The 26925-nt window shown below is 41.4% G+C and overlaps 1 long non-coding RNA gene across 2 annotated transcripts in view; it reads left to right on the forward strand.

The window, feature by feature from the left end:
* Nucleotides 1-6717: 6717 nt before the first annotated feature.
* The window catches only part of LOC135971316 (uncharacterized), a 29798-nt gene continuing 9590 nt past the window's right edge, over nucleotides 6718-26925 (forward strand). The window contains exon 1 of one of the 2 annotated variants that reach the window (XR_010587418.2): nucleotides 6718-6853. This is a non-coding gene — a long non-coding RNA (uncharacterized lncRNA). Of the gene's footprint in view, nucleotides 6854-26323; nucleotides 26561-26925 lie in introns of those variants that run through there. The other variant, XR_010587417.2, reaches the window with a different exon arrangement.

Raw genomic sequence — 26925 nt, forward strand, 5'->3', positions numbered from 1 at the left:
ACAATGAAGGAGATAAATACATAAACTGTTTAATATCAGAAAGTGACATATGCTGTAAAGAAAAATAAAGCAGAAAAGTGCTGTTATGACAAGTAAATGAAAAAATTAATGTATGTAAAATCTTGGCAGAGTGCCTGGCATAAAACAACAGCAAACATTTTAGCTGTTCTTACTAATTCAACTACAGTTATAGAGCTTGGTGTACCCCTCAGAATGGCACAATGTCCTCTCACACATCTCAGCATGTAGTTAGGCTACCCATGACCACTATATTCCCAATGAAAGTTGAATATTTTTCTATTTTTGCTCAGGGCAAAAATTCAGGAAAAGTATTTAGAACAACACATAAATTATCCTTAATTTCACCACTCAGAGATAACTGGTGTTAACATTTGATGTATATTTTCCCAAGCTCTTCTTTTTAATTTAGACACACACTACACGTTTTTAAAAATGCAAATAAACTCCCTGCTATCTAATCTGCTTTGGTCACTTAATGCTGTTATGAATATCTCATGTCAACAAGCACAGATTCACATCGCTATTCTCATGCCCAGATGTAGTCCACTGAAAAGATCAACCTTAAACCTTTCAACTGCTCCCTTACTGATTGACATATATCCAATTGACATTCCAAGTTTTCATTTCTATGAAAATGTTTTGGCTTTAAAGGCACCGACTCCACCATTTGACTCCAAGTTTATCTTGATTTTTATCATGGGAAAGTGTATGTTGTTTCCATATTTGCTATGAATTTTAATCAGTTTTTATAAACCCAGCAGGAAAGATGAGTAGAACTCTTTCATAGGGCAAGCTTGGTGCCCACTTTCATTTACAGTCAATTCAAGGTCATCATATTCAAGTTAAATATGTTTTTAACATTCACCATGTTAGGACACTACACTGGCTCCTGCTGGAAGCCAAGATGAGTAAGACATAATTCCTATCTCCAAGGAGGCCATGACAGACACACACACATCTATGACACAGTATATAGGTCAGAATAATCATTATGTTTCAAAGTAGGGAGAGAACATATTGGTTTGGTGTACTCATGAAAGGTTGTGCAGAGTTCAGGGCATTTGGGACATGCTTTTATTGTAGAAAGTGGTGGTGAGGATTAGGGAAGTCTGGACAGAGGCAAGAGTATGAGACAAATGGGAAACAGGATGGGTTTGGGGAACCATCAAATCAGACACAGGAAACAAGTAAGGAAGCAGTGGGCAGCAAACCTGGAAGGTACCTTGAGTCCAGTTGATAATAGCTGTTAAGATAACAGACAGGAGTGTTTTCACTTAGCACAGTACACGATGGGGAGTTATTAAAGATCTTTGACCTGTGAATAAAGTGGATGAAGTAGGAGTGATTATAGATGTGAATTGCCAACCACCAGGATAGCTATGTGGTTATGAAATTCTGGAGTGGAATATTGACCAAGGGAAGGGAAAGCAGGGAATAGACGCCAGAGGACTAGGGTATAGAATCTAGAGGCTAGAAGGGGAGATGAAAAGCAAAGAGTTCCAGAGCACACAGACTTTTGAACCTGGGTTCCTGGGAGCATGACTGTGCTACCAGCAAAAGAGGCAACAAAGAACACACAGCAGGCTTGTGGGGAGAGACATCACTTCAGCTGGGACTAGTTGACTTTGGGGTCATCCAAATGGAGCTGTCCATCAGCTCTCAAGCTCATGGATAAGCTCAGGGTCAGGGGTCCATATTTGGACATTTTCTGCCTTCCAAGACTCCCTTACCAGCGTTGTGAACTTGGGGAAAAGTTATTTAACCTTTTCATACCTCAGTTTCTTCATCTGTAAAATTGGAACAATAGAAGGCCTACTCATCCAACTCTTAGGGCTGTTGTAAAGAATAAATTATTTAATACCCCCCAGGCACATAGAGCAATGCCTGGCATGTAATATATACAGAAATGTTTGCTCTTTGTCATCAGCATGTTGACTAAGCAAGACTCTTTAGATATAGTCTTAAAAGACATTTTATTTTTGTCTCCTTTGTCCTTTAAAGGTTATTCTGGGGAGAAGTTCTAAATAAAAATGTAGGCAGAGAAACTCAGGAGGACTCAGGTGGCATTCCTTTCTCAGAAGAAATGTCTGAACAGAGGCCAGATGGCTGAGTAGAAGTTGGCCAGATTGAGAGAAGTGCGTTGTAAGGGCAGGAGGAAGGAGAGGAGAGTGTTCCTGTACAGTAAAGGTGACGGGGTCAGAGCCCGATGTCTTGGAAGAACTAAAGATGGATCTTTATGTCTGTGGAGGTGTTGTGGGAGCTGACTCTGGGGGCTGTGGGAGGGCTGTGGGGTGATTGTGGGGGTATCTGTGGGGGTGACTCTGGAGGGTGTGACTGTGGGGGTGGTGGTGGAGAGGAATGTCTGTGGGGGGGACTCTGTGTGTCTGTACTTGTGGAGGTTCCTGTGGTGTGAGAGTTTTTTTCTCTGAATATGGCAGGTCTCAACACAAGGCACCGTAAAAGTGGGCAGGAAATAAATATTGTTGAAAGTGAAGTCTACAAACTATATAGGTTTTTCATTCTTCTTTAACACAATTTCTCTTCTCACAATTTAAAACCATATGTATCAACTTTCTGCTTTTCTTCACTGCAAAATTTTAGATCCATCTTCAAGTGGTTCTTGACTTGGAAATCAGAGAGAGACAGCTCTCTCCTTGGGTTCTTCATGTAGAAGCTCCCATGGAGTTTGTTTGCTGCTAACCACATTTTCCAAGACAGTAGCAATTGAAGGCAAATAAGGGATTGAAGCCTCAGGGCCAAGAATTATCCTTTAGATAGGGTGAATAAACTTGACACTGTTCAAAGCACAAGCTATCTCAAAGGTCGTTATCTTTAGAAAAAGTGTTGATCAATGATATCTTTCAGGCAATCAACTGTGTTGAAATATAATTTATACTGATTTTTACTTTTTCTTCTTTCAGTGAATTAAATTATAACCAAGCTTATTTCTTGATTTGCATTTCTCCTTAATTATTCTGAGCTAAGCTCTACCCTGCAGAGCTCCAGAAAATGGATAAAATATGCATTTGAGTGTCGAACAGCAGCAGCAGACACCTACACACCAAACCCTGGCTGTGTGGGATGCTGCCATTTTCCCCAAGTCATTTCAGGTCAGAAACACCTCTGCTCCCAAAGAATACTGCTTAGGGACCCACACATACAAGGTCTCTATGCACCTTCTAATATGAGAATCAGGGAGCAACTCATTGTTCTGCACCCTCTCAAGAATAAGTCCAGGGCTATTTTTCTGTTCCTATAGGCATGGAAAGGATTCTCCAATTATTCAGCCCAATAGGAAACTCTGTGAATTACCTCTACAGGGCTTGAAGTTCAAAATCAGAGAATAATTTTGCTTTATTGCAATCCATTTAGCAGAACTTTCTTTTTAAAATAACATTAATACATATCATTGTGGAACATTTGGAAACCAGAAAATTATGATGCCTAAAATAAAAAAAAGTATCCTCAATTCTGCAGTTAGGCTCAGTTGACGTGTTCTTTGGCTTTTGGCCTTTTGCCTCCTCCCTTCCTATAATGCAGATGCAATGCCTAGAAATGTCACAGGCATCTTACAACCTTGAAGACATAATTCACAGTCTGAGCATGAAGGAGCATGAAGGTGGAGCCTGGGTTCTCAAAGACATTGTTGAGGCACCATTCTGGTTCTCTACTGCTGCCTCTAAACTTTCTGTTGCTTGAGTTAAATAAACCACTATCATTTGAAGCCATTAAAATAGCTTTCTATTGAAGTACAACATACTTTTGGAAAAGTGCATCACAAGTTTACAGCACGATGGAGTTTTTCATAGCTAATGCACATGTAGACAGTTCCCAAATTAAGAAAAAGAACATTATCATCCCTGAGAAGTGACTCCTTGTCACTCCCACTTCTGAAAGTAACCAGTATCTGCAAGTGACCATGGATTAGTTTTGCCAGTTTTTGAACTTTATATGAACCAAATCACATAGTTTTCCCTTTCTGTCTGGTTTCTTCTGATTAACATTCTATTTGTGAGATTTATTCATGCTACTGTGTATAACATTATTTGTTCCTTCTGCTTGTTGTGTGATAGTATAATGTATAAATATACCATAATATATTTATTTATTCTGCTGTTCATAGACATTTGAGCCGTTTCCATCTTGGGGCTATTCACAAGTAGTACTGCTAGGAGCACTCTTGTACATAATTTTTAGTGAATATATGTACACTTTCTGTGGGGTAAATAACCAGGAATAGGATTCCTAGGTCATGACACGGGTATGTCCAATTTTAGTAGATACTACAGGTATCCAAGGAATTTCCAAAGTTGTATTTACACTCCAACCAGCAGTGTGTGTGAGTTTCCGTTGCTTCATAGCATTGCTACTACTTCATACGAATTGTCTGTTTCATTTTAACTATTCTAATGGTATGTAGTAGTATCACATTGTAGTGTAATTTGTGTTTTCTTGATGGTTATGCAAGTTGAACATCTTTGCATATGTATATCAGCCATGTGAATATCTTTTTTAAAATTTCCTGTTCAAATATTTTGGCCGTTTTTCTACTATGTTATCTGGGTGTGTGTGTGTGTGTGTTTTTTTTTTTTTAGTAGGGTTTCTGTACATATTTTGAATATGAGTCTTTTGTTGGATATATGTTTTGCTATTATCTTTCCTCTTTCTGTAGCTTAATTTTTCACTCTCTTAATTTTGTGATAAACAGAAGTTTTTGTTTAAGTAAAATTCAATTTATCTTTTTTCCCCTTTATGGTTAGAAACTTTTGTGTTCAATATAAGAAAGTTTGCCTACCCTAAGGTCATGAAGATAGTTTCATGTGTTTCCTTTTAAATACTTTATTTTAGTTCTCACATTGAGGTCTTATATATTGTATGTATATATACATAAATAATTGATATACATAAAAGTTATATAATTCATTTGTGTGTGTGGCATGAGGTAGAGATCAAAATGCATTTTTTTCCCCTCATGGAAAAAAAGTGATCTGATCCTATTTACAAAAAGAAACCTCTTCTCCAATGCATCTTAATGTCACCTTTGTCACAAATGCTTCAGCCATTCAAATAGTTTTTTTGTTATTACTGGCAGCCAGAGAATCATATTTGCTGTATGTGTACATATATGTGTATGAGTGTGTATACACATATGTTCTCCTTCATTCCTTCAACATTCTTTAAGAATATAGTTTTTAATATGTGCTTAATGTTTCCTTGTATTGATGTACCATCATTTATTTAACAAATACTCTGATGCTGAATATTTAAGTTGTTTCCAACTTTTGGTTATTATGAGTTGAAAATGAATGATGTTGTCCATAAATATTTGCACAGGCATCTCCTTTTCCTTAAATAAGTTCTCAGAAATGGAATTATGGATTACAATGTACAAAATTTTAAAGGTTTTTGGTAGATACTGCCAAATCAGCATAGAGTTAAACACTACCTGAAAAAATGGGGAGAATGTGCATTTGAAGTGCCTAATTCTGCAGCTGAGAAGCCAATAATACCACTTTAAAATACAAATATATTTATTTGACTTTTTTCAAACAACTTTACTGAAGTTTTCTACTATTTACTTTCTAATGACAACCAAAGTCATCAGATTGGAAATTACTTGACCTAAAAGTGAGATTGGCTGTCCAGGGATACCAAAAACAATTTCAATATAAATGCCTGCCTATTTGTTTCTTATAGTTGAAGCTGAGAATGTGAGCACTAGAGGCAGGCTGCTTTCACATTCCACACATTATTTCTGCTTTCTCTTTTAGTTCATAGATTAGGTTTTTTCCCTTTCTTTTGCTATTGTCATTTTCTTAAAGTAACTGTCATACAATTGTTCTTTTTCTTCATTCCCTAAACACTGAGTACAAGCCTGAGTCTTAGTGAATGATTCTCTCTCTTAAGGGTACAACGTTTACATTGAATCAAAGAGGTTAATACGAGCTTTTGGATTTTGGAATTATAATGAGATCATCTCCTAGCAACTACGCTTGAAGCTAATGCCATGTGTTCATTTGCAATTGTATGTTAAGTTGGTTTTGGTCAATCCATGCTAGGTTAAAAAATACAGACCATGTAGAACGTTCTTGCTCCATTATGATAAATGCTGTGACTCTCAAGGATTCTGCTGTGGACAATGGGATATAGAATTCAATCAGTTTGGCACAGTGCCGATTGCTTTCCAGACCGAGGAAAGAACTGACAGTTGGATGAAGAAAGGTTTTGTGGAGGAAGTGCTAATAGCATTGACCTTCAGGAAGACGTCCTATGCTGTTGTAGGCAATCCTGGGTTGGTTATTATAGAAAGTGCAGAGGAGATCACTGGATCAGAGGACTTAGGCAAAAAGCACAAGTGGGCATTCCTGAGGAAGCCAGCAGATACACTGCCCCAAATCCAGGAGTCATCTTCAGCCTATTCTGAGCTCCATCTCAGTTTGTGTGCAGAACCTCATAAACCAAGATAGGTATGGATGGGGACAGGGAGAGGTCCCCTGGCTCTCAATCTTGCTCAGCATTCTGAGTCTGAGCTTTCTTTTGTTGTTTCTTCCTTTCTTTTTCTTTCTTTCCCTAGCCTCCCCTCCCCTCCCCTCCCCTCCCTTCCCCTCCCCTCCCTTCCCCTCCCCTCCCCTCCCCTCCCCTCTCCTCTCCTCTCCTATTCCCTCCCCTCCACTCTCCTCTCCTCTCCTCTCTCCCTATACCAAGTTCTTTCTCACTGTCTGAGCCCCCTCGGTCAATTGCCTGGAGTTCTTGACACTGAGGCTCATAAGCCAGGGCCTGTTGGAAGTAAGCAGCACAGACACAGACCTGCACTCTTCTATCATCTCCTCTGGTAAGACATCTCACAGACGATGCTCAGATCCTGGACATGGCATTGGTGGGTGGGATAATGATTACTTGTCTAGACTGTGGCCTGACTAGATGGAGTTATATTTAGTCACTTGCCCAGGGAGGGACCAAGACATAGTCAGGTCCAGCATCTTCTTATGACACGAGACATCCCCATCCTTCAGTTCCAGTTCCACTGCTTTTGATTTCAGTGATGCCAACAAGAGCTAATTGGTTCTATTTAAAGTATGTTGGGGAAAAAAGTTCCTATTTCTTTAGTTAGGATAGGGTAGGTTATACTTCAGCAACAAAGCCCTGGACAGCTCAATAGCTCACAGACCAAAGGCTGCTTTCTTACTTTTGCTGTATGTCCATTGTGGGTTGGCTGTGGCTCTGTCCCATGTCATCCTCACTCTAGGACCCAGGCTGATAGAGCAGTCTCCATCCAGAACATCACTGTCTCTTGCAAGGTGATGGCAGGAGGCAGGGCATGGGACGTGGGCAGTGGAGAGCTCAGTGAACCACTTATTGGTTCTTAAAACTTCTCTTTGAAGTGATACAAGGTTCTTCTGCTCAGATTCCATTGGTCAAAGTAAGTCATGTAGCCAAATCTGTTGTCAGTAGAGTGAGGAAAGATAATCCTCCCCGAGAAAGCAGCATGGAATGTTTGTGAAAAATAATACAGTAGACCACATGTAGTCACCAGAGGTTTAGAGATAATCTCTATGCTGAAGACCCTTAGGCTGGAGGTTCTTAGACGTTTCGTGCATCAGAATTATCAGAATTCAGTAGGTCTGGGATGTGTGCTGAGAAGTTGCATTTCTAACAAGTTCCAATTGATGCCGAGATGCAGATGTAGCTGGTCAGGAGACCACACTTTGAGTGGTTTCAGAAGCACTGCCTTAGGCTGTTAGGGAGCCCCTAAAGCAAGCACCTCATCCATGCCCCAGGGCATATCAGCTCCTGTGTGGAGAGGCCTTGTCCACATACTTCTCTTATTGCTGACCACTATTTCAACAGAGGGCAACCAGATATTTATTTCCAAAGATGCTGAGAAAAGAACTCTCTAGTATTTTATTTCCAAGTGTCAAATGTCCTGAAGGAAGTCCGGAGCCAAGCAATGGGGACATCACAATCAAGAAAGTTTCTGGCGGGAGCCAAGGCTTGGGGTGGGGGAAGCAATTCTGAGACCTGGTGGCTCCATTATGATACAAATGAATTGTAAGTGTCTTTTAATTTTTCTTACACCAAAATGTTCTTCAAGAAAAATGAAAATGATGTTTTGGCTCAGGAACAGACAGGCAGACCAATGGAGTGGAATCAACTGCCCAGAAATTGACCTGATATGAAAACTTGAAATATGATAGAAAGTAGCATTGATGGCAGTAGGAAAGGATCGCCTATTCAATAAATAGTACTAGGACATTTATCTATATGGAAAAAAAATTAGATCCTGCAAAGTTCTCATTTATACTTAATCCAAGCAAGAACATTTATTTTCCTTTGTAACCACAATACATCCACCAAAATTATGAAATGAATATTAATATATTACTATCATTTAATAATGCTCAGATTCCCATTCAAGTTTCATTAATTATCCCAATAATGTCATTTATAGCAAAAGAATACAGTTCTGAATCATACATTGCATATAGTTATGTCTCTTTAGTCTTCTCAATCTGGAACAATTCCCAAGTTTCTTCTTGTCTTTGATAATCTTTTATTTATTTATTTATTATTTTATTTTATTTTTTTGAGATGGAGTCTCGCTCTGTTGCCCAGGCTGGAGTGCAGTGGCATAATCTCGACTCACTGCAACCTCTGCCTCCCAGGTTCAAGCGATTCTCCTGCCTCAGCCTCCAGAGTAGCTGGGATTACAGGTGCCCGCCACCACACCCGGCTAATTTTTCTATTTTTAGTAGAGACAGGGTTTTGCCATGTTGGACAGGCTGGTCTTGAATGCCTGACCTCAGGTGATCTGCCCGCCTCAGCCTCCCAAAGTGCTGGGATTACAGGCGTGAGCCCCTGCACTGGCCAATAATCTTTTTTTTTTTTAATCCTACCTTGGTCCAATAGAATTGACTTTGATAACCTTGACCCTTTTAAACAAGTTATTTTATAGATTCATTTTGTATTTGGACTTCCCTTATGTCTTCATATGATTCCATTCAAGGTATTTCCTTTTTGATAGGAATATTGCAAAAGCAAAGCTGTATTCTTCCTGATGTATTCTATAAAGTGGCACACAATTTTGATTTTGTTCCATTATTGATTTTAACTTTGATCACTCAATTAAGATGAGATACGATTTTAAACTCACCTATCTGACAAACATGGAAAAGTCTGACAATGTCAAATATTTGCAAGAATATGGAGCAAGAGAAGCTGTTTTACACTGCTGAGAGGAATATAAAATGATATAAATTTAGAGAGTAATTTGATGATCCCTAGTAATTTGAAAATGTGCATACTCTATAACCAGCAATTCCACTCCTGGATACATTGTTAGAAAAACAAATGCACATTTACCAGGAGACATCTATAAGAATATTCACAGAAAACAACCTAAGTGTCCATCAATAGGACAACAATGCATAAATTATGGGATAGTGGTACAGTGGAATATTATAGAGTACCAAAAAGGAAGAAACAGAGCAACAACAGGCTGAAAATCAATCAATGTGGCTGTCCTTTGAAAAATAAATATCTTAGGCAAAAAAAGGCTATAGAAGAATACATACTGAATGATTCCATTTACCTAATGTTAAAAAAGCATGTAATACTAAACAATGTTTTGTAAAGCTATCAAGAAAAGCAAGGCAACAATAAATACAAATTCAGGATAATGGTAAGCTCTGGGAAAGAAAGAGAGGAATACATACTTCCAGAAGGAGTTTGTATTAGTCCATTTTCATACTGCTGTGAAGAAATACCTTAGACTGGGTAATTTATAAAGAAAAAGAGGTTTAATGGACTCACACTTCCACATGGCTAGGGAGGCCTCACAATTGTGGCAGGAGGCAAAGGAGGAGCAAAGGCACTTCTTACACGGTGGCAGGCAAGAGAGCATGTGCAGGGGAATTGCCAGTTACAAAACCATCAGATCTCGTGAGACTTACTATCATGAGAACAGCACAGAACAACCCATCCCCATGATTCAGTTACCTCCCACTGGGTCTCTCCCTTCACATGTGGGGATTATAGGAGCTAATTCAAGATGAGGTGAGATTTGAGTGAGGACACAGCCAAACCATATCAGAATATTTGGGGGCTTCAACTATTATTCTGGTTTTTGTTTTTATTTTTTTGAGACAGGGTCTCCACTTTGTCATCCAGGCTGGAATGCAGTGGCATGATTACAGCTCACTACAGCCTTGAACTCCTGGGCTCAAGTGATCTTCCTGCCTCAACCTCCTGAATAGCTGGGACTACAAGTGCACATCACCACACCTGGCTAATTATTTATTTACTTATTTATTTATTTTTTTAGATGGAGTCTCTCTCTGTCACCCAGGCTGGAGTGCAGTGGTGAAATCTCGGCTCACTGCAACCTCTGCTCCCAGGTTCAAGCAGTTCTCTTGCCTCAGCCTCCTGAGTAGCGGGGACTAGAGGCCCAGCTAATTTTTTGTTTTTTGTTTTGTTTTGTTTGGTTTGGTTTTTTCAGTAGAGACAGGGTTTCACCATATTAACCAGGATGCTCTCAATCTCCTGACCTCGTGATCCACCCACCTCAGCCTCCCAAAGTGCTGAGATTAACAGGCGTGAGTCACCACGCCCGGCCTAATTTTTAAATGTTTTTGTAGAGACAAGGTCTTGCCATGTTGCCGAGGCTGGTCTTGAGCTTCTGGCTTCAAGCCATCCTCCCGCTTTAGCTTCTCAAAGTGTTAGGATTACAAATGTGAGTCACCATGCCTGGCCTTATTTCATTCTTTATAAGGGAAGAGAGGAGAATGGGTTCAGGAAAGAGTTTATGAGGTCTTCAGCTGTTGTCTTATTCTTTCTACCTTATACATAAATTGTAAATCTCCTTTTGTTTGCATTAACTATTTTATAATGTTTTTAAAAAATATGTGACATTTCACATGCTCAGTTTTCTGTTTTTGCCATGGGCTGATGGAATTTTCTTCTCGTCTTGGGCTAGGATTTGAAAACCATGCCCTAGCTCACATTGCTGGTGCAGAATCACATCCCCAGCCCACCAACCCTGGCACTCATTTTAGTCATTCTCAGACTGACCATTTCTCCTAGTTTGCCCATGACAGTCTTTGCATGTACTTGTTAATATGGTTTGGCTGTGTCCCCACCCAGATCTCATCTTGAATTGTAGCTCCCATAACTCCCACGTGTTGTGGGAGGGACCCAGCAGGAGATAACTGAATCATGGGGGCAGTTTCTCCCATACTGTTCTCATAGCAGTGAATATGTCTCACAAGATGTGATGGTTTTATAAGGGGTTTCTCCTTTCACTTGGCTCTCATTCTCTCTGCCGCCATGTAAGAAGGGCTTTCGCCCTCTGCCATGATTGTGAGGCCTCCTCAGCTACATGGAACTGTGAGTCCATTAAACCTCTTTCCTGTGTAAATTACCCAGTCTCAGGTATGTCTTTACTAGCAGTGTGAAAACAGACTAATGCACCTGTTACCCAGTCTAATTATGAGTAGTGCTTTCAAAAGTGTTCTGGTTTGGAAGGTAAATTATATCAAGTCCTGCCTACATGTATACAACATCTTCATCCTCAAGAGTTCAGATGGTTAAAGAACTCACAGACCTCATCCATTTTATGGGTGATGGGAAAGCATCCCTGAAAGAACATGGGATTGAAGTTGGTCCAGCCACTGGCCAGTCTCAAAACCAGAGCCGGATCTTGAGTTTCCCCATTTCCTCCAAGTGCTCTGTTCTTGTGCTGCTTCTGCCTTAACTAAGTCTTAGAGTAGAACTGGAAAATGCTGACCCCACAAACAGGAGTGATTTCATTAACATCACTGATTCTCATGTCTAAAACAAGATTTAGGGAGATGGCCTTTTGAGAGTACACAGCAGATTGCTGGGAGGTTGGCTGCAATTCAACATGACAAGTGCGGCTTATTTTTTGATTTGTAGTATCTCTGGGTTATAACTCATAGAATAAGTCTTTGGCGTGTGAACCTTACGCAAAAGTTATCTGCCACAATGAGCTAAAAATCCACAAAACCACAATAAATGCCTCTTGTGTGAGGACCTTTGTCCATCTCGCTCAATATTCTGCCTTTAGCAGCAGTCACTGTCATGGGGGCATCGTTGTCCTTCCTGGCATGAGTGAGGATGGTGGGTGGAGACAGAAGATGCAGCAGTCTCAAGTTCTGCTTAATAACAAAAAATGCACTAATTCAGATCCCTGAAGGGCTTACAGTTTTAACCTGGATATAAATAATTCTCTTGGTTTATTATCAACTATGTAGTATATAGTAATTCATTTGTCCAGAGGACCACCTATTAGAGCTTCAGAAGGTTCCCATGTTTATTTGCATTTTGTTATTGAGGTATAATTAACATATAGTAAGCTGCACATATTACAATTTGATGAGTATACAGTTTGATGAGTTTTGACATATCTGTAAAACTATCACCACAATAGTTTTACATTTTAAGATAGTAAACATATTCATCACCCTAAAAGTTTCCTTGTGCCTCTTTATAATGAATCCTCACTGCCTACACAACCCTGTCCACACTGATCTGCCCTCTATCAGTACAGATTAGTTTTTTTTTTTTTTTGATCTAGTTTCTTTCATTCCATGAAGATGCCATCCCTGGCATTGTGTGTACTAGTAGTTCACACCTGTTCATTGCTGAGTAGTGTTCCATTGTGTGGCTATGCCACAATTTGTTTATTCACTTGTTGATAAGCATGTAGGTTGCTTTTAGTTTTGGGCTATTACAGATAAGCTGCTATGAACATTCATGTACAAATCTACGCATAGACACATGATTTCCTTTCTCCTGGCTAAATACCTAAGAGTAGAATGTCTGGATCATGTGACAGATGTGTGATTAAAGTTTTAAAGGAACTGCCAAATTTTCCAAAGTGGTTAAACTATTTAAGATTCCCAGTAGCGGTGCATGAGAGCTCCAGTTTTTCCATATTCCCGCCAACATTTGACTTGGTCAGTAGTCTTTGTATTTTAGAAATTCTAGTGGATGTATAGACGTACAGTTTAAATTTGCTTTTCCCTGATGATTAATGATGTTGATAATCTTTTCATGCGCCGTTTGCTTTTTTTTTTTTGGTGAAGTGTTCATTTTTAAACTGGATTATTTGACTGTTATTAAGCTATAAGAGTTTCTTTTATATATTCTAGATAAAAGTCCTCTGTCCAAGATATGTTTTTCACATATTATTTTCCCAACCTGTTGCTTGTCTTTTTCATTTTCATAACAGTATCCCCCAACACTTTTTTTTTTTGAGACAGGGTCTCACTCTGTTGTCTAGGCTGGAGTGCAGTGGCGTGATCTCGGCCCACTGCAGCCTCCACCTCCCGGGTTCAAGTGATCCTCCTGTGTCAGCCTCCCAAGTAGCTGGGACTACAGGTGCGCACCACCACACTCAGCTAATTTTTGTAGAGACAGGGTTTTATCATGTTGCTCAGGCTGGTCTTGAACTCTTGGGCTTGAGCAATCCACCTGCCTCGGCCCCCGAAAGTGCTGGGATTACAGGCATGAGCCACTGTGCCCAGCCATAACAGTATCTTTTAAAGAGCAAAAGTTTTTCATTCTGTTGAAATCCAGTTTATTGATTTTTTTCTTTAATAGTTCCTACTTATATCCCATTTAATAATCCAAAGTTACTAAGACATTCTCTTGTGTTTTCTTCTAGAAATTGTATAATTTTAGTTCTTATGTTTGAGTCTATGATCCATTCTGAGTTAATTTTTGTATATAGTGTGAGATAAACGTTGAGGTTCCTTTTTTAACATATAACTACCCAGTTGTTCCAGCATCATTCATTGAAAGGATTATCCTTTTCCATTGAAAATGTCTTGGCATCTTTGTTGAAAGTCAATTGGCCATATATTTATGGATTCCCCATTCTGTTCTATTAATCTCTATGTCTATCTTTGTGCCAGGACCACATGACTTAAATTACTTTTAAACTTTATATATATATAGTTTATTTAACTTAATTACTTTATAATGTTTGAAATCAGTTCCTCTAATTATTTTTTATATGAAGCCTACCAAACTTTCTTTCTTTCTTTCTTTTCTTTTTTTTTTTTTTTTTTGAGAGATGGGATCTCACTCTGTCCCCCAGGATGGAATACAGTGGCATGACATAGTTGACTCCAGCCTTGACCTTCTGGGCTCAAGCAATCCTCCCACCTCAGCCCCCTGAGTAGCTGGGTCTACAGGCACGAGCCACCATAGCTAGTTAATTTATTTTATTTGTAGAGATGGGGTCTCACTATGTTGGCCAGGCTAGTCTCAAGCTCCTGGCTTCAAGCGGTCCTCCTGCCTCAGCCTCCAAAAGTGCTGAGATTACAGGCATGAAACACTGTCCCGGCCTCAAATTTTTTAGAATTTTGCAAACTTTAATAAAAACCCTATCTAGCCTTTGTCTCTATAGACCGAGAAGTCTTGATTTTTTTCTACATTTTCCCTATCCAGAATCTTGATAATTATTTTAGTGGTTCTTTATTCCATTGCTTCTATTCCAGATGTGTTTTCTTTGGGTGTGTAATGTGTGTGTGTGTGTGTGTGTGTGCGCGCGCATGTATGGATGTAAGGCACAGTGCTTGGCACATGAGCGAGCACAGAAAGAGTAGCTTCTCTTCCTCTAACTATTGTCATTGTCATTGATGCAAGTGCAGTTTGCTTTTCAACATCTTTCCAAAATATATAAAGCCATTCACTCTAGTCTTGGTCCCAGCAATTACCCCAGGTTAACTTCTTCAATAAACTTATAATGATTCCTAGGTTCCATATTAGCTATTCTAGTGGATGCATTGAAGTATCTCATTGTGGTTTTAATTTGCAGTTCCCTGATGATTAATGATGTGGATTATAATGATATTGTACACTTCTTAGGACATAATAGAAAACTCAGATATTATTATTATTATTTAAATTCTTTCTCCCTAAGAATTTTCACATACCCTTTTCACGCTGATTTTTTTCAAGGAGCTTGCCCATTCACCTGTCTTTGAGAGAGCATTCTGTGGTTTGCCCGGATCAAATTAGCATTTAATTACCTGAAAAGACACCTGAAAACAGGAGATTTCCTTATTTTCAGAACCAGAGATTTCCCTGGTTACTCCCTTTCAGATTTTTAAATAAGAGTTGTCTTGCAGTGATCCCAAGACCCTGCTGGGACATCTTCTCCATTGAGCGATACATTTACTTGTCTCTATCCTTTGTTTGCTGTCTTAAACTTGTGTTCTATTCATGACAAAACTTTCCAATTCCTAACCACAACTCCTAAAATTACAGTCTTTAAGAGTGGTGTGTGTGTGTGTGTGTGTGTGTGTGTGTGTGTGACTAGCTCAATGGGTTGGAAAAGTTCAAGTCATGAACTCACTTAGCAACATGCAACATTAGGCTTATACTCCTGCCTCCGTTGCTTGATGAAACCAGTCAAATTTCTGTTCAAGTTTCAGCAAAATTCCACTTTAAGTGATGATATGACTTTAAGTGGAGAAAACTATCTTATAGCATTTTGGAGGAAAAAGAAGGGAGGCTGACAGGCAAAGTTGTTAAATGTTAAATCAAAAGCTGAAAAGTCATTGAATGCAAAATAATTCAAACTCCAAGTGAGAGAGTTCATGAGGGACTTCTCAGAATGAAGGGAAAAAATGTCAAACCAGCAGTAATTGAAGGAAAAGTCAAATGGAGGGTGGAAGTCTCCCTTCTCAGAACTAAAGGGCTACTCTGTCTTTATTACCTCCCCCAGTCTCCCCCCTTTTAAAACTGGGGACGAGGAAGGTGATAAAGCCTAGAGAAGACAGATGGAGGGAGGGCAGGGCAATCTGCTGGCTGAGCAAGAGCGGCAGGGGCAGAGGCCGAGAGGCCCCACCTTGGGCTAAAAGGGTCTGAGAACTGGGCAAAAAGCTGCCAACAACAGGAATATGCATTAAGGAGGGTGACCTTACAGAAATAGAAAACATGACCTCTCTCTCAAATCTACAGAGAAACAATGAGGATATTAGCTAGTTAGGAAAAAAAGTCATTGCGGATTGGGGAATGAAAAGACCTTAGAGATTGCAGAGCCCACCCCTGTGTTTTATAGATGGCCAAGAGCTGAGAAAAATGAGCCATGGGTCCAAAATAGGCTACCAAAGTATAATATGTTTGTATTTGAACTAACAAAAAGATAATGCCCCCAATCTTCAAAGAAATTGTACAGTACTAAAACATACGCTTTTTTAAATCTCGTGGTTTTATGTAACACTTAGCACCATCAGATCTCTGTTTGAGAAGCACCAGTTTCATTATCTTGCCCTAGGCCACAGCTTGTTTCATGAAATTGTTTTTTTGTTTGTTTGTTTTGTTTTGTTTGAGATGGAGCCTCGCTCTGTTGCCCAGGTTGGAGTGCAGTGGCGTGATCTCAGCTCACTGCAACCTCTGCCTCCTGGGTTCAAGCAATTCTCCTGCCTCAGCCTCCCGAGTAACTGGGATTACAGGCGTGCATCACCACGCCCAGCTAATTTTTTTGTATTTGGTGGAGACGGGGTTTCCCCATGTTGGCCAGGCTGGTCTCAAACTCCTGACCTCAAGTGATCCACCTGTCTCAGCCTGCCAAAGTGCTGGGATTACAAGTGTGAGCCACCGGGCCCGGCCAGAGAGTTAGCATAACCTTTCCTTAGGAAACAGAGATCCGATGGTGCTAAGTGTTACATAAAACCACAAGATTTTTAAAAAGCATATCTTCTAGGACTATACAATTTCTTTGAAGATTGGGGGCATTATCTTTTTGTTAGTTCAAATACAAACATTATACTTTGGTAGACTAGTTTTAAATGTTGTTTTAAAGTCTTTTGAAAGAAATAATGGCCCTGAATGGTGGTTCACACCTGTAATTGTAGCACTTTGGGAGGCCAAGGTGGGAAGATTGCTTGAGACCAGGAGTTCAAGGCTGCAGTGAGCTGCAATCACACTATTGCACTCCAGCCTGGGCAATGGAGTGACAGGACAGGACAGGACAGGACAGGAAAGGAAAGGAAAGGAAGAAGGAAAGAAGGAAGGAAAGAAGGAGAAGGGAAGGAAAGAATAAAGGAAGAAAGAAAGAAGAGAGAGAGAGAAAGAAGGAAGGAAGAAAGAAGAAAGAAAGAAGGGAGAGAGAGGAAGAAGGAAGGAAGCGAGAGAGAGGAAGGAAGGAAAGAGAGAAAGGGAAGGAAGGAAAGAGAGAAAGAGAAGGAAGGAAGGAAGGAAAGGAAAGAAGAAAGAAAGGGAAGGAAGGAAGAGAAGAAAGAAAGAAAAGAAAGAAAGATCATCATGTCTGGTGCTTAATCAAAAGTTCCATACATTTTAATTTTTAAAAAAATAGATATGCTAGTTGAACAGTGTTGTGACATGCAAGTTGAACGCTACGTACCAGAGGCAGAATGGATCAGGGCCAAGGAAGACAAGGGCCTTCACCCCTGCCACCCTCATCTCTAGCCTGGGCCTAGCTTGGACTGCTATGAGAGCCTTCAACTTGTCTTCCTGCCTCTTGTCTTGCCCTCTTCCAATCCATCTTCTGCACTAGGCCTCAGAGTGACCTCTCTAAAATACAATCTAATCATATCACTCTCTTGCTGAAACTCTTGGTAGCAACTTACTGACCACACCATAGATTCGAAACTCCTTAGCATCCCTGTCCTCTTCTCTGCCCTTCTCTCTAGTAGTTCCCCTACTAACACAGACATTCAACCTCTAATGATTCCTTCTTACCTTAGCTCATCAGGCCAGCTTCATCTCTGTGTCTTTGCTAGCAGTTCTCTTCTGCCTTGAATGTCCTTCTCCCCTTCCTTCTCTACTTAGAGAACATCACCTCAAAGCTCAAGGTTCAAAGCAGTCCGAGCCTAGTGGCTCCCAGCAATTTGGGTGGCCAAAATGGGAAGATCACTTGAGATCAGGAGTTCAAGACCAATCTGGTCAACCAAGGGAAACCCCATCTCTATATTTAATTTAAAAAAAAAAAAAAGACTTTCCTCATACTACCAGTTAAAACTGATCATCCCTATGATGATGTCTCACTCCTTCTTGCACACTTATCATAACACCTATAATATTTTATTGCACTTATTTATATACAAATTTATGTTAGAGAAATCAGTGGTTTTCAAACTTTAATGCATATAGTTTGCATTAAGACTTATCCAGTGTATAAGACTCATCCAAGAAATTTCTTTAAAATGCAGAATTCCTTGGCTTCACTCTCAAAGATTCTGCTTCAGTAGGCTGGCATCAGAGGGGTTCACAGACACTTCTGAGCCTAAGGAAAGCTTATGCTAAAGCAGGTCTGTCTTTACCTGTGTGAGGCACCATTTTGCCAAGGACAGAGGGCACTGCTGGTTTGTTCCGCCCACTTCTCCCCAATCATTGACTCACAGGAGTATGAGCTTGAGAGGCCCCAACACCCACTTCTTCCCCTCCTACTCTCTCGGGGGTAAAATATGCAAAACTCATTTATATTCCCACAAGTAGGTGAGAAGAACATTCTGGGCCATCACCATTCAATAATGGAAGCTTTGTGCAAAGTAGTGACAGGTGAGAGGAATGATTTCATTTTTCACTTTGACAATTGGGTGAAGCAGATTCCTGGCAGTTCTGCAAAGGTTTTATGCCCACATAGTTACCCAAGGGATCTGCTTAGCAACCAACAGATACTGCAGGGAGAAGAAAAAAGCAGCGGCATCTTGTAACTGAGATGCTGGAGTACAGAGAGGAGAGAGGGGACAGCCCTGCCTAGGGGCTACTGCTTGTTCTCTGGTCTCCAAAGAGACTGGTCCTGAATGTCCCAGCCCCTCTCCCATCCCCAGGGCCCGTGCAGAGTTCACTGTGCTGGGAGCATCATTCCCCAAGGGGTTTGACTATGCTTTACCAGATTGCTTCTTTGTGCAACTTCTAAGTATAAAATTCAACCTATTTGTTGGAAGTTTTGAGGGAGTTCAATAAATAGCATCTTCTTCTATGCCTGGGTTTTGTACTGAGAAATAGACCAAAATGGAGGCATTTGGCAAAGTAAATATGACCAGTTCCCTAATAAAGCTGATATTGCAGAATGAGGTTTGTATCTGCAGGCAAGGGGGCTTTTTAATATTGAACTCCAGAATGGAATTTAACTCCCCCAAACAACAGCCCCTCCAATCCTCCCCTTCTCCCACAGGCAGGGCTCTACCCTCTAATCCTACCATGAGCTAGGACAATCCAGAAGACTTGCTCTTGGATGGTAGGTTGACTCCCTAGAGGAAGGGGAGTGGCGGGATTTGGGCAATCCGTGTCTCTCCTATACCACCAAGCTAGTAACTCCTTCAGCCTCCCAGGGCAGAGTGAGTCGGGGGCCTAGAAAAACCTCAGGGTTACCTTCCCAAGGAAGGAAACATCAGACTTGAATCCAGGCATTTTCCCCAACCCAATCACGTTTACTGGTAAAAGATTTGGGAAATAAAAAAAGTAAAAGAAAAAAAAATTGTAAGATATACTATATTTTTTCTATTCTAAGGCACATGTCTCTTACTTTATCATGTTTCTTAAGTCAGGATGGGTTTTACAATTGATGAATGTTTAATGTTCTATTATTTCTTCTTAAAAGACTTTTCTTAAGCATCCAGTGCCTCTTTGAGTTGTTAGTATCTTAGAAATAAAGAAATATGGTAAATTTAATTTTTTCTTAAAAGATAGCTATTATACTAGCGCATCTTCCTGTGCCAATAAGTAGTGAAGACTTGATGTATGATAACCACAAAATGTCTCATCATCTGAATGTTCTAGAATACACTCAACTCATCTCTACTCCTTGGCATTTAAGTTGTTGTTTTGCTTTGTTTTAGTATTGTAGATAAATTTCCTTGTGTCTAAATCATTGCTCCAAATATGATTTCTTCCCCTCAATAACAGGTCCTCCACTTCAGGATATTAACCTTTTAAAATCTCTTGGCTTCCTATGTCCATATTGTCCCTCGAAGCAGTTATCCAGCTTAACTTCTAATCGGTATTGCCTGAGAATCCTCTTAGGCAATTGTGCTGAGAATTGTCTCTCAGCACAGTTGCCATCTCTGAATGTGAGAGGGCTCTGTTATAAGGTGGCTAGTCTTTTTACAGATTCAAAGATTGTCCATCTTATTGTTTATCCTGTCACTCCTTGTCAACCCTCCCTCTTTCAAGTCCGGTCCAGAGCGTCCTGGAAGAAAATGAACAAGCACAGAGGACAGGGTCAAGCACACGCATGCTCACTGTTGCCACCAAGCTTTGCCACCAGATCCAACACAGTACTGTACAGTGCGCTGCTAGGTTAGGCTGGCTGATGTGGAGAGTGGTTTTGCCTAGGTGAGAGACAATCCCACAGCCAAAGCAGGCAAAGAAGCGCCCACAGACAGCCTCCCCTCTGTCTACACCCATGGCTTCCCCATTGCAAGGAGGCACCATGGAGCGAGCACTGCCCAGGCAGCAGCAGGCACAGCATTTGTCTGGATGCCTGGAGCATGCTGGTTTCGTTCCTCCCCGCACCCCCTTCTCTCTCTCTCTACCACACTGTTCAGGATTGGAAGGATCTGCTTCCTCTGGAGGCCAAGGAGCATCACTGATGTGGGTGCTGGGCTGTGTCTTTGCCTCCAACAAGCCCTCCAGAGGCAGCAAGGGGAGGTGCAGGCCTGGGTTGGATGGTGCCACATAGCACATCTTAAGCAGCAGCTACCCTGGAAAGGACGGCACTAAGTGCTGGAGGAAAGACAAGATCTCATTTCTGTTGAGAGCTGCTTATGGCACCGGTTCCATGGATCCCGTTCCCATTCCGACCCATCTGCTCAGTCCTTGGGTATAGGCAGAGGACTCTGCTGGGGAGGAGCACCATGAGCTCGCTCCTCAGAACCATGGGCAAAAGCAGCCTGGACTGTGGCAAAAGCAAACCTGGGTGTTTAATAGAGAAAAATATCTTTTCAACTCCTGGCTCTCCAGAGAATAATGTACCAAAACAAAATGGATCCTGAGGACATCTCTCAGCAGGATGACTTCTACTCAGGTTAGGCAGAAAATTCCAAGAGCTTAATATGCCCATATCACAACTTATTCTTTACCTGCTTCTCCACTGGGGTAGAGATCCTCTTGGGGGCTTCAGCTCGAGTGTTTTAGAATAGAATTTGGTTGGACTATTCTGGGTTAGATGGCTCACAGATGGGCTAAGCTCCTTCAAGCTCTGGCAGTTTCTGTTTAAACAGTGTCTAGAATTAAGAGGGCTTATAGGATTTCCCAACCAGGTAATGCACTAGGGTAGGGTTCACTGGTAAAAGAGTCCATGGAGAATTCCCAAGGGTCACTGCCAGGACAGTGGATTTAGGCAAGAGAGAAGGGCAGTTTGAATGGCAAGTCTGTAAGTCTCAGGGTCTAAGGAAGAGACTCTTTCTTGAAATAGGGCAGGAGAGCAGAGTGTTGGATTTGCAGTCGTGGGGTAGATCCCCTCAGAGAGACAGCAGCCTTCCCTGGGGCTTTCCTTTCAAAGGGTCTCAAAGGAGATTTGGAGGGAACTTTCCAAGGGTCAGCATCTTATCAGTCCAGTAGGGCTCTCAGAGTTGACCCAAGCATTTTATTCAACCCTGGTAGAGCAGAGAAGATTGGGGAAGTTGAGTCAGACACAATCCCATGCCCCATAGATCCTCACAGAAGAGGCAGAAAGGGTGCCCCTGGGCTTATTTTTCCTGAGGTTCCATCTGTAAATGAGACTTACTGCCTGGGGGCAGGGTGGGGGAATAACCTGAGGGTCTCTCCAGCCAGCTGGGGAGAGGAACTTGGTCAAGCCCCCTGAACTGGGTTGGTCTCTATGTTAGGAGAATGGGGGGAGCCCGCAGAGGCAGCTGGAGGGAAAGTAGCCTTCTGTGTTGGGGCCTCCCCATTATCAACACCGCAGGGGCTGTACCTTTGCCCACCATTTGAAAGAGACATCGTGGAATGTAAAAAAAAAAAAAAAATAAGAAGAACTTGAAGGTAATAAGGAAGATTTAAATCCTATAATCAAAGAAAACTAAGGGGTTAAGATGGGCTGAAAGTCAAACACTTTAAACAGAAAAGACATTTAAGAATAAGTTTTAAAATAAGCAAGTTTGTTTCATATTTCAATACAAAAAAGGAAGAAAAAACCTAAAATAAGTTGTTTTTTAAAATGAGAGAAATAAAAGGCCTCAAGTTCAAAAAGTAAAATTTAAGAAATTTTTAAACTATGCAGTTGGAAGAGAGTTAAAATCCCAATGAAAGAACGTTGAGGTTTTTTTTTTTTTTTTTTTTTTTTTTTAAGACAAGATCCAACTAGATGAGATTTAAAATAAGATAAATGGCTGGACTCCAATAGAGATTAAAAACCTAAAAATGAAGCTATACATGATTAAAATAAAACCCAAGAGCCATTGAGGCGAAAGTTAAAAACATGTTAGTAAGTGAAGCTAACAATAACGTAAGAATTGTAAACACTATAAAATAAAAGGGGAAAAAAAACAAGATAAACTGAAAGTGAAGAGTTTTTAAATTTGGAGAGAGGGTAAAAGACCAACAGGCCGAGGATGAAGCAGCAGGCAATGCCTTCCAGGGCGTGCAGGTCCCAGGCACTCCTGCTTCTCCTGGGGAGTTGCCTCTCGGTCAATGGGGGGATCATTTATTTTGTGGGGTGAAGAGTCAAGAGGCAGGAAATCAAGAGCTCCTCTTCCCCTCCTTGTCCTAGACATCATCCCCAGAAGCTCACGGTTTGGTCTGACCCTGATGGCAATTCTCCCTGCTCCTCCATTCATGGAGGTGCAGAAGGAAAAGAATTTTCCAGAGCCGCTGCAGCCATGAGTCAGGGCAAACTGCCCTAGATCCTGTTGGGCCCCACAGGAAAAAGAAGAAGACATGGAAATGGGTGGAGAGAAAATCAAACATGGATTGAGGGTACACTGTCTAGAACTGTGAACCGTTCACTTCAAACGCCTTCTTTTCATGTCTTCTGCATCAGAACCTGAATACCAGTGGCAGGAAGTTCATCTTCTGCAAAGTTGCTAAAACTATTCCATATGTAATTATATATTCTTACTGTATTGGCTCAAAATTGTGCAGAATAAAGTGTAACCTAAAGAGAAACCAAAAATAGTTACTTGATTTCCTTTGCCAAATTGCCTTGAAAAATGTAAATGCGTGAAAATTTAAAATTAGGTAATCAGCTAACAAGTATTTGTTGAGTATCCTGCGTTGGGAGCCTGGAAAGCTTCCCTGGAAGCAATGAAGACAGACTTCCTGGCCTCAGCTGGGCACAGAGGGCCACGAGCTGAGTGCAGGCTGGGGTTCATTACTGTGACTTACTTTTCATCAGTCTGATAGCCAAACAATATAGTTTGGGGATGCTTGTTCCTCTAGGATCTCTCTTTGGTCCACTACTAAGGCATCCAGGTTTGTTTGTTTGTTTTTGTTTTTCTTTGAGAAGATATCATTACTGCAAGCAAGTGAGAATTCTATAGAAGTACTGTGCTTTATATCTGCTCCTTAACTTGCATCCTTCTGCCTCAGACCATGCCACAGGTCTGATTACACAGCCTCAGTGGCAGCAGGTAGGATCCTCTTGTAACTTGGATGACATTTTAAAATTAATCTCTGACTTTCATGTTTCTGTTTATTATTGTGTGTCTTAGTTCATTCAGGCTGCTATAACAAAATACCTGAGACTGGATAATTTACAAACAACAGAAATTTACTGCTCACAGTTCTGGAGGCTGGGAAGTTCAAGATCCAAGTGCTAACAGATTCAGTGTCTGGTGAGGGTTCACTCTCTGCTTCATAGATGGTGCCTTCCTGCTGCATTTTCACATGGTGGAGGGGCAAACAAGCTCCCTCAGTTCCACACAAAGCTGGGAAGAACACCCACTTCCTGCACTGTGGACACACTTCATTACCTCACTCAGAAACTGCATGCTGAGCCCTTTCCTGAGTTTCTTCCTGGAGCCCTTTCCTCCCCAAGTTTTGGACACAGAGCCATGGAATTGGATCCAGGGCTAACACATGACACAGACACCATGCTCTTCTCCAAGAGGAATGTACCCTCTCCCCATTCTTTTCAACAAAAATGACCCTCATTCAGGTCATCTCCTAGCAGGGCCTCTGTCAGTCAACCAGACATGATCCCTAGTGCTGGATCCTATCTGGGAGTCTTCCTCCAAACATAAAATTGACCCCGTGACCAAGAGCAAAGTATTTGTCCACCTGAGCCTTCGTTTCTTCATCTAGAAAACATGACTTGCCCTTTTTAATGTCAGCAATGAGTATCCAATGAGATGATGACCAAGCACTTTTGAAAAGTGTAAAGTCATAGACGATGCTGAGTTGGGGAAAACCAGGAGTTGATTGCTTTGAGTTCTTTCAGCCCAGAGTGGTAAACTCATGGGAGAGTTGATTTCCATTTCTCAAATTACATCTCCCTGGCCTTGTTTACACTTTCTTTAATAAAAGATTAAACCTTACATGAATTACTTACATATCTTAGTGGTATCTTGCCAAGAGACTTAAAAATGTCACAGATACTGTGGGGTATGGCGAAGGATTACCTAGGTAGGAAGGCACTCAGGGAAAAACAGAAAGAAAATCAGAGGCCATGTGCTGTAAAATAAATCAAAACATGTAGGCCCAGCAGTCCCTGTGCAGAATAGACTGGATAGATGAAGTTAATTAGTTCACTAGCTTGTGAAGCAAAGCTACAGCAAGGATTGGCTGTGGAGTTGGCAAATACGAGTACCAGTTATTCACCCTTGTCTGCAGCCACAGCAGACATTACTAATGGAGTATAGCACTCTTTCTCTCTGGGCTGACACTTGACTTCCCATCCCTTCTCAACAAAATGCTTCATGGTTTGGATTGGAGTTAGCCTCTTAGATGAAGCTAAGTTTTTAAAGCTAGGAGGCTTGAAGACTGTAGGTAGATCAGAAAAGCCCACATAACAACAGTAGATGGAAGCTACATTCACTAACAACAACAACAAAAAAGCTTTGCGGCCATATGCTGGAAGAAACTGCTTCATGGGGTGTTTGGGCAATTGGTAGTGGTTTGTGGAAGGACCATGGACCAAGTGAAGACCAGGAGAGAACGGAGGGGGTCAGAGCCTGCTGCTGTAGGATCCCAGCTCTGCTCACCTCCCCTGAAGCCTCCCCTAGTGTGTGTGTGCATGTGCACAAGAGAGCATGCACATACACACACACGCATGCACAATTTATCCCCTAAACTGTGACACCTATTTAGATATTTGGCTGCTTACATTTAAATTTAATTTAATTAAAATGAAATAAATCTAAAAACATACTTCTTCAGCTGCACTAGCTGCATTTCAATTGCTCAGTAACCACTCATGGTTACAGTATTGGGCTACAGAGATAGAGAGCATTTCCATTACCACAGAGAGGTCTCTTGGCAACCTAAAGCAAATCCCATGGTATGTGTTATAATTTTGCTTAATAGCCCAGCGTCACAGGCCCATCCTCTCATGGTGGGAGTTAGTCACACAGGCTTATTAATAGAAGCTCACCTCTTGAATCCCTCCCTCATCTGCACAGACAGAGGGATCAGGCAGGGGGAAAGAAGGAGAAAACATACAATTTCAAGAATTGAAATTATTTTTTTCCAACATGAAAGTTACAGGAAGAACAGATGGCACTTTTTGAAAAATGAAAATCTAGGATCAAAGAGAAGGAAAGAGCCAAGAATGAGTCTCAGGGCTGCTGTTGATTTTTCCTGACCGCCCCAGCCAATTTAACGTGATCATTGTTGTTTCTGTTAAACACACAAATGTTCTGAGTTTGAAGATTCTCTCTGCATTGCAGACAGAACTCTTACTTTTATATTCAGTTGAAAAGAAGGTACTATGGTTTGCCCAAACTTTTTATGATTCTGTGATTTCCTATTCTGCCTGCCTGTCGGCTGTTTTGTGTATGAGACAGAACAGATAGCTTTGACCTTGGAGCTGCTCCACGGGATCTTCTGCAAATGGTTCTTAATAATAAGGTGTTTGCTCATTTGTTCCTAGGTTCTTTTATTTCAAAATAAAAGTGCAGCCAAATTGACCCATGGGGAGAAACAGATTAGGCAGAAAATAGCATCTCTTTAGATTTCTTACTCTAACGTACTGATCCCATCTTCCCGTGAAATTGCCCCACCAGGATGCTGGCAATCATAGACCCGGGCAGGCCAGAGGAGGTGAAGCAGGGCCCTTAGTTCTGGGCAGGCACCTGCTGAGGGCCAGGAAAGTCAGCTGAGGCTGAGAGGATGGCCTGAGAGGCCAGGATCCAGAGTCCAGGGGGTCAGCGAGAGGGCAAGCCCAAGCTGTTCCAGCCGCTGGGCAGGCGCCTCGGAGGCGGGTACAGGCCATTTTCCCACCAGCCTGGTCCAGGTGGCCTGGAGGCTGCAGGGGTCGTCTGGGAACAGGTCCTGCCCCTGATTGAGGCATGAAATCTGGGTCTCTCAGACCTGACGGACTTTCGGGATCATCTTCCTAGGTCCCCACAAAGTGCCTGAAGACAGGAAACATTTGGTGTGCTTGGTAAGTACAGAGTCCAGGGGCCTGAGCCACCCCGGCTGACGCTTGGTTGCAGAGGTATTTAACAAGCTCCTCAGTGACTCTGACCCGAGGAAAGTCTAGGAAATACTCCTCTACCCAGCGGTTCTCAAACTGCACCCTACCTGAGCCCTGAGGTCTCTCAAGCATTCTTCAGCACTACAGAAGGTGTGGCGTAAGAGTGGGAAGGAAGGATGAGTGTGCGAAACTCAAGGCCCCCACCCCTGCAGCAACCTGATAATGGTGAATCATGGTAGCAAATGCTCACCAAACCCTTCTGTACTAGGCACCATACATGCATTATCTCATTAATCCTTACTGTAACCCTATGAAGTAAGTTTTATTACAAT

Source organism: Macaca fascicularis, chromosome 6 (assembly GCF_037993035.2).
Source record: "Macaca fascicularis isolate 582-1 chromosome 6, T2T-MFA8v1.1".
NCBI lineage: Eukaryota > Metazoa > Chordata > Mammalia > Primates > Cercopithecidae > Macaca > Macaca fascicularis.